At 42.3% G+C, this 13,398-nt stretch overlaps 1 pseudogene across 1 annotated transcript; it reads right to left on the minus strand.

Moving 5' to 3' along the window:
• Positions 1-6,263: 6,263 nt before the first annotated feature.
• Positions 6,264-7,436, minus strand: LOC100275171 (uncharacterized; annotated as a pseudogene). Its single transcript, NR_156184.1, has one exon. The product of NR_156184.1 is annotated as an uncharacterized protein (transcript).
• Positions 7,437-13,398: the final 5,962 nt, after the last annotated feature.

The following is a 13,398-nucleotide window of genomic DNA, read 5'->3' on the forward strand; positions in this document are numbered from 1 at the left end:
GAGGCGGCTGTAGAGAAAAATCAGGCAGAGGGGCGGCAGGATAAGGCCAGGCGGCCGGAAAAAAATCTGGAGGGCGACGTGGAGATTTTCCTCTTTTTTAATTTCTTCTTCCTTTAAGAAAGAATTGCAGATATTTTGGATCACGATTTTTAGCGATAATCAAAGGGTCAATAATTAGGATCGACAACAATAATGGGACATGATTTGATTTGGCGAATACTCTGAAGTGGGATGAATTCGTACCGTTAATTAACTTTTTGAAGATTTAGATCGAGGCGAGAAGCAACGAACCGAATTAAACGGATTTCGGCTTCGGTATTTTAATCTACATTTGATTCAGTTGACTTTAGACGAATTCCATTCGCTACTCGAACACTCGACTAGAGAAAAAATTCAATTAAAAATCTGTAGACGCGATGTGACGGATGACAAAAGGGGACTAAATTATTTTACACCGAAAACTTAGTCGTCGAGTTCTACTTAATCTGTTTGAGATGAAATCGGAGGGCTGGACTGAATTTCCAAATTTGTATTTACGCGAACGATGAATTTTAAATAATCACCAGACGCACCGATTTTCGGAACAACTATGTTCCGAACATCACGAAAATTTAGGAAGAGCTCGGATAGATAAAAATAAAAACGATGTCGAACTCACGACAGATGAAACAGATTAAGACAGAGAGACTGTTATTCTTATTAATATTTCCGTACTTGTGTCCATATTCGTTGTTTACATACAGTAACACCTGGGGTGTTACAACCCTTCCCCCTTAAAAGAATCTCGTCCCGAGATTCAGAACGAAAGACTTCTAAGAGTAGAGAAGCATGTAACCCTTGTCCATATCAGCGATAATCATAAGGCAGTCCCAAGCAAAGGCGAGTGTCTCAGAATAGGGTTTCTGTAGTGGACATAACATGTATCGCTTTAAGCTGATTTAGAAATGTCCACCAATAGAGACGATGTCTGCCAGAGGAACACATAAGGTTCCATTTGTGCAATTTGCTTTTTCTGATGACACTGTACTATTTGAGTTTGTTGAGCGAGTGACAAATACATGATCTTACCCAAGCAGAATCAGATGCACCATCTTGGGTAAAACACACAGAAAGAGGTTTACCAACAAGTAGTCACAGTAAGTTCATAGCACACGAGACGAGTGTGAATGTCGAATAACATCAAACTTAACTCGTGTTAGCCAGAAAATCCAAGTCCAAGAAAAATGATAGAGACTCAAAAAATCACCAGCGAAGGGATCTATAGATGCAGACTTTGCAACTAGTCCATTTTATCCAACACTAATCATGGCTCGACTTGATCACACATGCTAGAAAAGCACACGTGAGGCGATCGAGGCATGACTAGAGCGATAATTAGGTGGTGATCAGTCGACTTAATCTCGATTCTTATAAATACATCCTTTAGGGTGGGTTGAACTAAAGTGAGTTCAGACAACTCAATAAAAACGATCTCTAAACTCAACCTTTGTTCATTGGGCAGTTACAAGTTAGTAAAAACCAACTTATTGAATTACATATGACATGGAGTAGGTATTCTTATTATCCATCGGCAATCCAATGGTTGAGAGTTCACTCTTGTTAACAGTTGATCATGTATTTGGGTAGAAATCCATTTGGTCAGGTTGTTCATCCGTTTCTTCAAGCGAGATGAACTATCCAATTGGTTAGGGAATACATGGCTTAAATAAGAGAGCAAATGAACAAACTCCTGCAATCTCAGCAGCAGGGGAAATAGATCTCCATTTTGAGAGCTAATCAGTTGTTTTCCAACACTAAAAAGCTCCAAGGCTTCACCTTTACAACAAGGATGCAAAGGGAACTTGTATGTGTGAAGTCACCATCAAAGTCAAGGAAAAGAGACCACACATGAAAGGGGTATGCCCTTTTGATCCAACAGAGATGATAGATGTTGCTTGATCACTTAACAAACAACATAGAAATTGTTTCAAGGGAAATGTTTACGGAAGATCACACAGCAGTGTAGTTCCATAATGGATCATGACCAGAGACCTTGATACCAGCATCTGACGAGTAGCACAGTCCTGTGTGCACATTCACAAGAGGCTCTTAGTTTCGCTGCGGCACCATAAGTCATTAACCATGACACCATCACCGAACTGGCACCAATAATGAATCTCACGTGAAAGAACAATTTGTGCAGAGATAACATATCGATATAATCTCATAATGGATTATGACTGCTAAAGGTGATACCAACGCGTGCCAAGTAGCGCAACCATGTGTTGATCACCGACAGGAGGCCCTCGGTTTCGTCGTGGCACCATCGGTTTTAGTCACAACACCATTACCAGACGTAACCAATAAGAAATCTCACACGGCAAAAATGGATTGAGCAAGGGTGACAATATACAAAGAGATACTCCACCTATAAAAATGGTTACAAGTAGAGAGCCAAATAGATCATGGCCCGATGAAATGAACAAGACATGGCCGTAACCTAAACTTGTTAATGAAGGGAGTACGATAGGAAACTGTTAATTCAGCCCCAAGCATATTTTATGCCCATCGCAGAAATTACAAGGTCAAGGATTAGTATCTGATTAGATACGGAAGGAAAACAGTCATAAGATCGAGTTGGTATGCCTTTGATAGATATGAGGAAACCAAAGGCATCAAGTTAAAGAAGATTATCAGGTAGGACTTTCCTAGGTTGGGTTGATAAAGCAACATGGTGATCCTTAAGAACAGGCAAGCTGGATAAGGGACATCAGCTTGTGCCAATCGAACAAGGGCATGGTCTAAGATGGAAATATGACAACTAAAACGTCACAGATTAAATAGCGAGAACATGGAGTCAAGATCCTAGCTTTAAGCTCATGCACATCTTGCATTGGATAAAGAAATTTATCCAAACATCCATTTGCATGAGTTTGGTCATGGAGAGATAACGGAAAATTCAAATTTGGGTCATGGTTCACTAAATAAGAACATGACCTAGTTTTGGGTTTAGGCGAATAAGTCACTGACCTTCTATCGACACATCAATCACAAGAGCAAACACATATAACACCTAAATAGATTACCTAAGGAACGGAGGGCAACTATTTCATTGAAGTTCATAATACAACATTACACCACATTATCTACCATCATTGGTTACTGGAATAAAGATGAGAGAAGCATTTTGGATGTATAGGTGACAAACACGATGCAACAATCAGGATGCATGCTCGTCCTAAGCGTCCTCACAAGTTTTGCCAACATATGTGGCAATAACGTTCTATTTCGGTGGCATACTTACGACTCTCTCGGTATTTTGCTAGTCGTCAACTACACATACGTTTTCGAGGTTAGTGTACCTACAGAAGATTCCATCACAGCCCAATTGCCCATAATGCAAAATCCACACATGACAGTTTATCATAGTTTATACTCCATATATTGCTATATGGAGGCCAACTCTTCATTAAGCACCGAGCCACGCATAGGAGCTGTTGACACACTTTAACCATAGGGCAACTCATTATGGTAACTCATCTTCTTACCTGAGCGTAGGTGCATCGTTGCAAATACATTACACTTCTCAGTATTCCCATGTCTGTATACCCATACAATCCATGGGGTACTGAATTCTAGAAAAGTAATTGCTCCACATCACAGCCTTCATATATACATATGTAGAACATGTATATAGTCAAGCGCTTTTTACACTCTTCCCTAGACCGACGGTTGTTCGGTCATGCTCTCACATCTCACCTTACCTTGAGCGTCGATCCATTCAAAATTGAATGGCCTCAAAAATAACAATACACATGTATGCAATACCCCCGGTTGTGGGTTAGTGGTTTTTAAATAATACATTTGATAGTCCTTAGTTTAGGGCTTAACAGAGGATGTCGCTAGCATCATAGTATTTTTTCAAATCTGTTTTTTTAAAGCCAAACAATGTGTTTAGTTGAAAACAGGTTATATAAAACCAAAACTTTGTTTTTAAAATACGTATGTGACTGTATAAACTTAATCTTGCTCCGACACCAGTCTGTGGCAGAACCCCCCAAGTTATTGGACCCACATGCAACTGCCTTGTCTCAAAGATCTCAGACGGCTATGCATGTGCACCAGATAACTTAACAGGATCTGTCCGAGTGCCCCAAGGACCTCGGATAAACCACTTACAACCAGGACCGTGAGATTAAGTAACACAAATCACACACCAACATCTTGCAACGGAATCTTATTACAAGGAGTATACAAGTTACAAAAGAAATCAGAGTAGTTACAAAAGAATTTCACTTTGAAATATTGCAAAACTTTTTGTAAGTTTAAAATATATGCTAGCTTAAGGGACCATCCTCAATAAGAAGTATAGAAGAGTTACTTAGACTTATAAGAAGGCCGAGCCCACCGACACTTGACACCATCAACACAGCACAAAATAATAACCTGAAAAACAACAGGGAATAAAACCCTGAGTACGCAATTACTCAGCAAGACTTACCCGACTAAATAAAAGACTCTCAAGGATATGCTGGCTTGTTGGGAATCAAGGTTAGGCTTATCAAGATTCAAAGATTCTGTTTGCAAAAAAGCTTACTATGAGTGGATCCTTAAAATCCATTTTTTACTAGTCAAGTTAAGTAAAGTTACCTACATCTACAGTTCTTTCTATCCTAGTTCAAGCACTTGGCCTATACTAGTCGTCTTTTATCACCCCTTCAGTTCACTAGATTGCCACGTGTAAGTCAGTGACCAAGTCTTCATATCCGAGAAGTAACGGTGATCCGAATCGATTAATACTCAGCTGAGGATCTCCAATCACACGACATATGTAGCACTTAACCCTTGCATATGTCAACTCGCCACCGGGTTTCTTAAGACCAGACCGGGTTCATGCTAACCGAGAGCATAGATACATCACCGTCCAGCCTCTTTCCATGGAGGGTACACGCTACTCTCGCCATCTCTCCACTCCCATTGTGTGTTAGCCTTTCTGGTATTAGTCTGCCCGAGGCAAGGCTTGCCCATGACGAGGCATGTGACCAGTTAAAGGGTCCTCGGTCAGCAGGCCCACATCGACACGGTCCTTAATCGAATCAGACGGAGACACTACACCGAGACTCCCCTCTCATGCAAGTCAACCACCCGGTCTCAGCTTTATTATTTAAACCCAAAGTTTAGTACCTGGCAGAGGTACATCCTTTCAGATGTTGAACCCTTCATGGCCCTGATGGATCCCCCATCAAGTTTTATTTTTGAAAACATTCCCATCCAGTGTGAAGTATCACCTTTTGTTTTTAAAACAAAACATTTTGTTTTTCTAGAGCAAGGCTAAGCATCATAAAAATCCTTTTCATAAAAGGGTATCAAGGAAGGGTAATCAATTTTCCAAGGAAGGAAATGCATCAATTGTTTAGCACACAACTCCTATCACCTAATGCATCAAACAAGGTGATAAAGATTTTAAAACAACAAGGAGGTGGCAAATGCACTGGGGCTTGCCTGGAAGAACACTAGGTTAGTGTTTGTTAGGTGATGACCACTTGGCGATCAGCTTTTGTTCCGATACTTGTTCAGTTTATCTATATTCAGGTTCGTCCATTAACATCGTCTTGCGGAGTAGTCCACCCATTATGTCATCTTGGGGTCGACTTGGCTTTGGTTCTCCGCATCACGTGATTAATTATCGTACCTAAATGAAATGTATTATGCACATGAATGCATAACAAGACGAATGTCGCAAGATAATATTACGATTTTACACAATAAAGAATTAAACATTTAATGGTAAGGCATCACGACATTTCATAGGCAACTAGCATGGATCTTACTTAATCAAAGCAGAGGTCCCCACAAGACATAACCTTAACAGTCTAACGTATTTATACAATTTTAGTACATGGCTTCTCAGATTTTGATTGAAATCGGCTTACCGACGCTACTCGTTTCCAAATAATTTTGAGATACGACCCACATTTATCCCAGAATGTCGACTTAAGTGATCAACATTTTTCTATGACACTGAGCCGATTAACAACATAATACGGTACTATTAAAGCAAACACTACTTCACCACTACTATTCAAGTAGAAACTATTGGCTGGCTGATTAAAATCCAAACCTATTTTACAAGTTATGAACTAGCCAAAATATGGCATATGTGTCTATCAATATCTTCAACATAATTAACACCCCAAACCTATGCTTCATCATACAAAGACGATGTGTCAACTCTACATTTATGAGCATCACCACATACTACCTGTGATACATTTTAACAACCATTTAATATAACCACGAATGCATTTATCAGCTATATGAGCGAGACACTAGACTTATTATTCACTTAACCACTCCTCACACAATAATCATTTTAAACTTGAATTTCGTGTGACACGACCACTTCATACTTATGTATACAATTTATTCATCAAACCAATAATTAAGCTAACAGAAATATGAATCGGCTTACTATACTAAATCTGACGCTCTATCCGTGAATACGACAAGGATTCTAGTTCAGCCCTTGCGTCGAGTACTTGGTGAACATCATGCTGCTAGCTTCGTCTTCACCTGACTCTTGGGTTTTCTTGATGACACACAGAACGACGACGAGATCGAGTCTGGAGCGAGCTGGCGAGGTGTAGTCGAGCAGGTTAGCGCGAGCTCTGGCGAGGACACGAATCTAGTGAGGACTCTAACGATGTTGAGGTCACGAGCTCTAGTGACATAGGGTCAAGCGGCGAACGCGTTCGGCGTGCATACGTGAGCCGAACCGAAGGCGAGAAACTGATGAAGCGAAGTTCGTCGACAAGCACCATGGAGGAACAGCGACGTTGTTGCACACACGACATGACGATGAACGAGGACAACCCACGATGACGCCACACATACGACATCAACACAATAAGTAGTGGTTGTGCTTTCGTGGCGAGGAGACTGGAGCCAGGGCTAGATGTTGGCGTCATGGTGAGCTAATCGAAGGCGAACAGCCTGGCCATCAGCGAGCTGGGCGATGACTAAAACATCGACAAACGCACAGCAGCACGAGAAGATGTGATAGCCATGGCGAGGTCGCGGCCAGGGAAATGCGCGCCATGGGAGACTAGGGAGAGGCGGCCGAGCGAAGGGCGAGCAGGAAGGGCGCGTGGCCACCATGGCCGAGGGAGAAAATCCGAGCGCAGGGGCGAGCTCGGGGAGTAGGAGCAGGGGCGTGCTCCACGGAGGGGAAGCAGGAGCTCGGCCGGCTGGGAGGAGCAAGGGACGCGCTAGCAGAGGGAGCTCAGCCGCCATAGAAGCAGGGGAGGAGAACGCCGAGCAGGGAGCAAGCCAGGCGTGTGACGCAGGGGGAACCGAGCATGGCGCGGCTGGGGAAGAGGCTCAGGGAGAGGGACGACGGACGGAGGTGGAAGACAGAGGCTGGGCGGTGGGATTTTTCCACGAGCTTGAGCGGCGTAGGGGATAAGAAGAAGCAGCATGCGTAGATAAAAGATCAGGGGCGGCGGCTGTAGAGAAAAATCAGGCAGAGGGGCGGCGGGATAAGGGCAGTCGATGGGAAAAAAATCTGGAGGGCGACATGGAGATTTCCCCTTTTTTTTAATTTCTTCTTCTTTCTTTAACGAAGAATCGCAGATATTTTGGATCATAATTTTTAGCGATAATCAAAGGATCAATAATTAGGATCGACAATAATAATTGGACATGATTTGATTTGATGAATACTCTGAAGTGGCATGAATTCGTACCGTTAATTCACTTTTTGAAGATTTAGATCGAGGCGAGAAGCAACGAACCGAATTAAACGGATTTTAGCTTTAGTATTTTAATCTACATTTGATTCAGTTGACTTTAGACGAATTCCGTTTGCTACTCGAACACTCGACTAGAGAACAATTCAATTAAAATCCGTAGACGCGATGTCACGGATGACAAAAGGGGACTAAATTATTTTACACCGAAAGCTTAGTCGTCGAGTTCTACTTAATCTGTTTGAGATGGAATCGGAGGACTGGGCTGAATTTCCAAATTCGTATTTGCGTGAGCGATGAATTTTAAATAATCACCAGACGCACCAATTTTCGGAACAATTATGTTCTGAACATCATGAAAATTTAGGAAGAGCCCGGATAGATAAAAATAAAAACGATGTCGAACTCACGACAGACGAAACAAATTAAGACAGAGAGACCGTTATTCTTATTAATATTCCTATACTTATGTTCATATTCGTTGTTTACATACAGTAACACCTGTGGTGTTACAAAGGGTGAGCTCACTTATGGTCGGGGCTCAGCAAGTGGGAGGAATAATGCAAAGTTAACAAGGTAGGCTATGGATAAACAGTAAGCATTTTACTTGGTCAATACTTTATTAGCAACACAAGTGGGAGGAATAACGCAAAGTTAACAAGGTAGGCTATGGATAAACGGTAAGCATTTTAGTTAGTCAATACTTTATTGGCAACACCTGGCTTATTAGTTGTAAGTGTATCCCAAAATTCCCAATTAAACATAAGTACATGATTATATCTCAAAACACTTAAGTGAAACCACCTAAGCAAACCACTTATGGATCATCGGATCACAATTTATTTTCCTTCTTTAAGTTCAATTATCATGTGAGGGTCCAGGTTGCTCTTAACCGTGAACACGGCTGACATATCAGTTTTACATTCTGCAGAGGTGGTATAACTTTACCCATAAGCCGTGTATCCCATCTAGCCTAGATTGATCAGACCCATAAACACTCCTAGGTGAATGGCTAGGGATCCACTATGAGGCTTTCACAAAATATAATTAGTACAAAGCCACCCACTAAGGTTTCCTCGTCGGTATTGATGGCCCTCTGGGCAAGGTAACTTAGCCAAGACTACCACCCCATGTTAACATGAGCTACCACCAAACCACTGCCGCCCCCTCTTGCCCATCTTTCAGGTAGGGTTGCTAAGCACTAAGTCTATAGAGCTAATTACCAAAGCCAGAGCCATTATAGCACTCGTGGTTGTACTGTTATCCTGGATGGTCACTCCATGTTCCATTTAATATAAAATAATCTTCTTTAACCATCGGGTTAACATCATAATAAAAACTTCATTTTTGGAGCATTAGTATCAATAATGAGTGACATCGTAATTATCAAGTTGAGCAGTAGCACAAATTGCTAAGCATAGTGTTTATCCCAGGGTAATCAAGGAATACGGTTGGTAATTCTAGGAAAAATCCTATTTAGGCAATTCCCATCAAATTATGCAATATCCGAAAAGTAAACATTATTATATGCATTACTTGGGTACAAATAAAAATGCAGAGGGAGAATCTACTTGCCTTGGTCGAACGTGTCCTACGGGTCGTCCTCGAACGAGTTTGGTTCGTCTACCTCATTGTCAGCTTCTAACATCGATTCGCATATCGTACATACAAAAGAATACATACGCCAAATAAATAAACACACACCATTACATGGGTAACATTCACCATCACATAAACAATCACATTTCACACAACTATACTTATAAATAATGTCTAAATCATAACTATTTTGTTAATCCACTAAATTTTCCACTATGAGTTGTCATTGGTGAAAATTATATGGGCATGTGTCTACGAACCTATTTTATCTAAAATAGCGTAGATAAAATGACTTAACAACTTTTACGGAAAATAATTATTAATTCTAATAATAGTCTTTTGGGTTGTATCCTTTCCTTTCTAAATAGAAATTATATGTATTGCTAAAATGTTTATTTATAAACCACATAACATTAATATTCTAAGAATTAATGTAAGTTACTAGTTTTGGATTTTTGTAACATAATCATGGTTATTTCGACATTAATAGATATTTTATTAATTCTAAGTGAACAAGTGATATAGTACGAATACTTATATCCTGATTAGTGAAAATCTATATTTTAAACTGACCGACAAGATGTGGCCTAGTTCTTCTTTCATTTTCTTATATTAGTAAAACTTATACTTAAACCACTACTACATAATATTGTTTTATGTGCAAAATGAGAAGTTAGTCGCAAACGTTTCTAATACTTAATCACAAAAATCAAAGAATCTTGGCATATCTCATTTATTTTCAAAATACAAAAATAATGTTCATATCTAAAATATTGTTGTAGGGCTGATCTATGTATACCTCAGTGGTCTCTTTTTAATAGTTTCTAAACTAGATATTTCGAAATTAATTTTACACAAGCACAGGGGCTAAAACACAAAAATTTCATCTTCTACCTTGGGCTAGCTTGTGTGCACAGGGAGCTTGACAGGGGGTTCGGCCGAGCAGGGAGCGGGACAGGGGGATCTCGGCGTCGGGCGGGGCTCTGATGCGGTGGCAAGCTCCAGCACGGTGGCTGTGACACCCCAGGTGTCTATTTCGTGTTACGTCAGGAGATTTATCCTAATCTCGGATGCTCAGTGAAAATTTCTATTTCTCGATCGCATCTATCTCCTTTTATCAAATTACTTGTGAAGGTTTCACCGATTGTTGAAGTTATTCGCTCGTGAGAAACAACCAAATTTGGAGCATGTTAAAACTTTTGTTTCCTAAAGCAAATGCAAATTCGAAAGTCAATCTCGTCTCGCAACATCCGCCCAGACTCATTTATTCGGACTCTCGATAGTGGTTATGTTATCCGATTTGTATCCGAATCCAATTTCTCGATGATTGATCTATGTCCAAAAATTAATCTAAGTCCGTACTCTTAAGCGGAATCTCCACTGCGTTGTCCTCTAATAAATTCTTATCCGACTCGACTTAATACGTCTCTGTCCGATCCGAATTCGAAAATCAACATCGGCAATGATTTTTATTAATCCGACTCTATTTCGATGCTGAATCCGAAGTTGATCGATCTCAATTCATTTTATTTCTACTTGTGCGCAAGAATTTAATTTTCTGGCGACACCCAAAAAATGTTTTGGTTCATTTTATTCCGTGGCCCCTCGTTCGTTCGGACGTTAGTTCGCTCCATTCCCTGCATCGGTCTCAGCCAACGAGTGAGTGCTACGCAAATCGGGAGCTTTTGTCTCAAAAGAAAAATAAAGTTTACTTAGCTCCTAAGCAATCATCCCTTTTTCTCTTTAAATAGTTCACCAGCATTTGTTTTCTTTTCTCTCGCACGCCACGACCTGCTCTGGCTAGCAGCCAATTCTCGGCCACCGGCTGCATGCCGCCCCTGGGCCAACGGCTGCCACTACCAGCCCCTGTCCAGTAGACGGCTCCCACCCATGGTGGCCAATGGATTGCCAACAACGTCTCGTTAAATCAACCAGCCAGCCACTCTTCTCCCCCATGCCATCCTCCTCTCTCTCCCACACGGCAGCAGCCAGGGCGCCATCTCCGAGCTCGCCCCTTCACTGCTCCTCACACCATCGCTACTTCTCCCATGGCTGCCTCCCTGGCGCACCTCACCAGCAGCCGGCACCCCCAGCTTGAGCACCACCCTCGTCGACGACCAGCACTTTCCCATGGCGCTAGTGGCAGATCCAGAAATAGATGAAAAGGGGGGCTGAATTATATATTGGAGAGACTAATCATGGCCACACAATGTGAATTAATGAAACCACTTTAGAGAGGATGCGCGAATTACATAGACCTGTAGCCTGTTACCATCGTGGATCAGCAAATATGGAGCTTTTCTTCCAATCACTATGCTAAAATTACAATAAAATAGTATAGAATAAAACTTTGTTAAGATATAAATCTAAAATTATAATAGAAAAAGAGGCTAAAATAAAAAATCATCACTGCAACGCCACCTGCGTGACGGCTGAAAACGACAAGTGGTGCCATGTGTGCTTCTTGTTCACCTTTTCTTCACCTTCTCAGCACACTGCAGGGAACAGTGTCACCTCGAGTTCGACTACGTAGGCGCAAAACAAAGACCAATAGACATACGTATGTAGTGGGCTAACGGCTACTCATATAGAGGGCATGTTCACTTTATAGATCATCTTTGTGATATGGCAAATTAGCTGGCCAGACAGAAGTAGGAAAAAGTAGAGGTCTGAGGAGACGCGGGCTGCTGGAGCCCCGGTCCTGGATCCACCCCTGCATGGCACCCTCTGCGAGCTCCTCTCCGGCCATCTTCCTTCCTCTGCTCCTGCTCGTTCAGGGAGCCCTGGTGACCGTGCCCCTCACAATGGACGCCATCCGAGCTCCAACATGGTCGAGCTCCCTTATTCCCTGCCATGGACGTGCCCCTCCCTTGTAGCTTCTCCTCCCTTGGCTGTGGCCCTCCTCCCGTGTTGCCCAGCTTGGCCTCGCTGGACTACAGCGCTGTTCTCCGAGCCAGGGACCATGCCCTCGGATGCTTCCCGGTCGGCACAACTCCCTCCCAAGGTCGGGGCCCCCTTCCCCAGCACTCTTCTTCATTTGCGCAGAAATGGTGGCGAGCCCTTTTCCTCCTCCTCTGCGCTCTGGTCTTGCCACTGCTCCCAGGCCAAGTTTTCTCCAGCGCCGTGCTCCACCTTCATGTGGTGAGCTGACTAGCAGGAGCGAGCTCCCTCCTCCACATGCTGGTCAGGACTTGGAGTTTGCTACTGCTTGGAAGCTGCTCAATGAAATGGTTGAGGGCAAGAACTGGGCTCTTCTAAGCATGCCGCCCCTCCTTGTCCTTGACGCGCTGCTGCGTGCCTATGCACGTGTTGCATGCCCTGCTGCTCGCCATGGCTACCACAAGATCCAGCAGCCTCGACATCCTCTCAACGCCGTGTGCGTGGCCCGATCTGTAGCGCCTGCGCGTCGTCGTCGAAATCCTTGGTGAGCCCCTCGCTAAGTATCCCATTGTTTTTGGATCTCAAGTGCTTGATAAAATGTTTGAACCACTGGGTGTTGTTAATCGTAGCTAGATGTTGTTGCTGCGCCTCGCGCAATGCATGTTCGATGAAGCACCTAAACCATGGACGCATGCACAACTCCAATCAGATTTCGGCCAGGTTGTTCGCTTTAGGAAAATCATGATTTTGTTTTATTTACAATTCAGTTGATGACGTGAATATGTGTGTAAAAATATAATTGTATGAATGGAAGCGTGTAGAAAAGGAAATGAAGTAGAAAAGAACTCGGACGTTTTATATTTTGATAGGAATATATGTGATGCATTGTTTGATGCGAAGACTAAGTTTAAAAAGAAATGCGGATTATGTTTTGGGGAATACATCGATAGTTGTTTATGCAAAAAGTGTATTGGTTTTATGCATGAGATCGGTGATTGTGATAGTCGAAGCGAATGAGGAGTATGATTAGTCCTGTTGGAGCCACTTGTGCTGTTGATGTCATGTGCATAATGTGGGGACATGTATGTGTGTGTGTGTGTGTCGTGGTGTATTATAGCAGTGGTGGTGTAAGATATTTGATTGAGGTGTGTGGGTATATGCCGTAATATGGTTATACTCGTGACGAGAAAAG

This window comes from Zea mays, chromosome 6, assembly GCF_902167145.1.
Source record: "Zea mays cultivar B73 chromosome 6, Zm-B73-REFERENCE-NAM-5.0, whole genome shotgun sequence".
NCBI lineage: Eukaryota > Viridiplantae > Streptophyta > Magnoliopsida > Poales > Poaceae > Zea > Zea mays.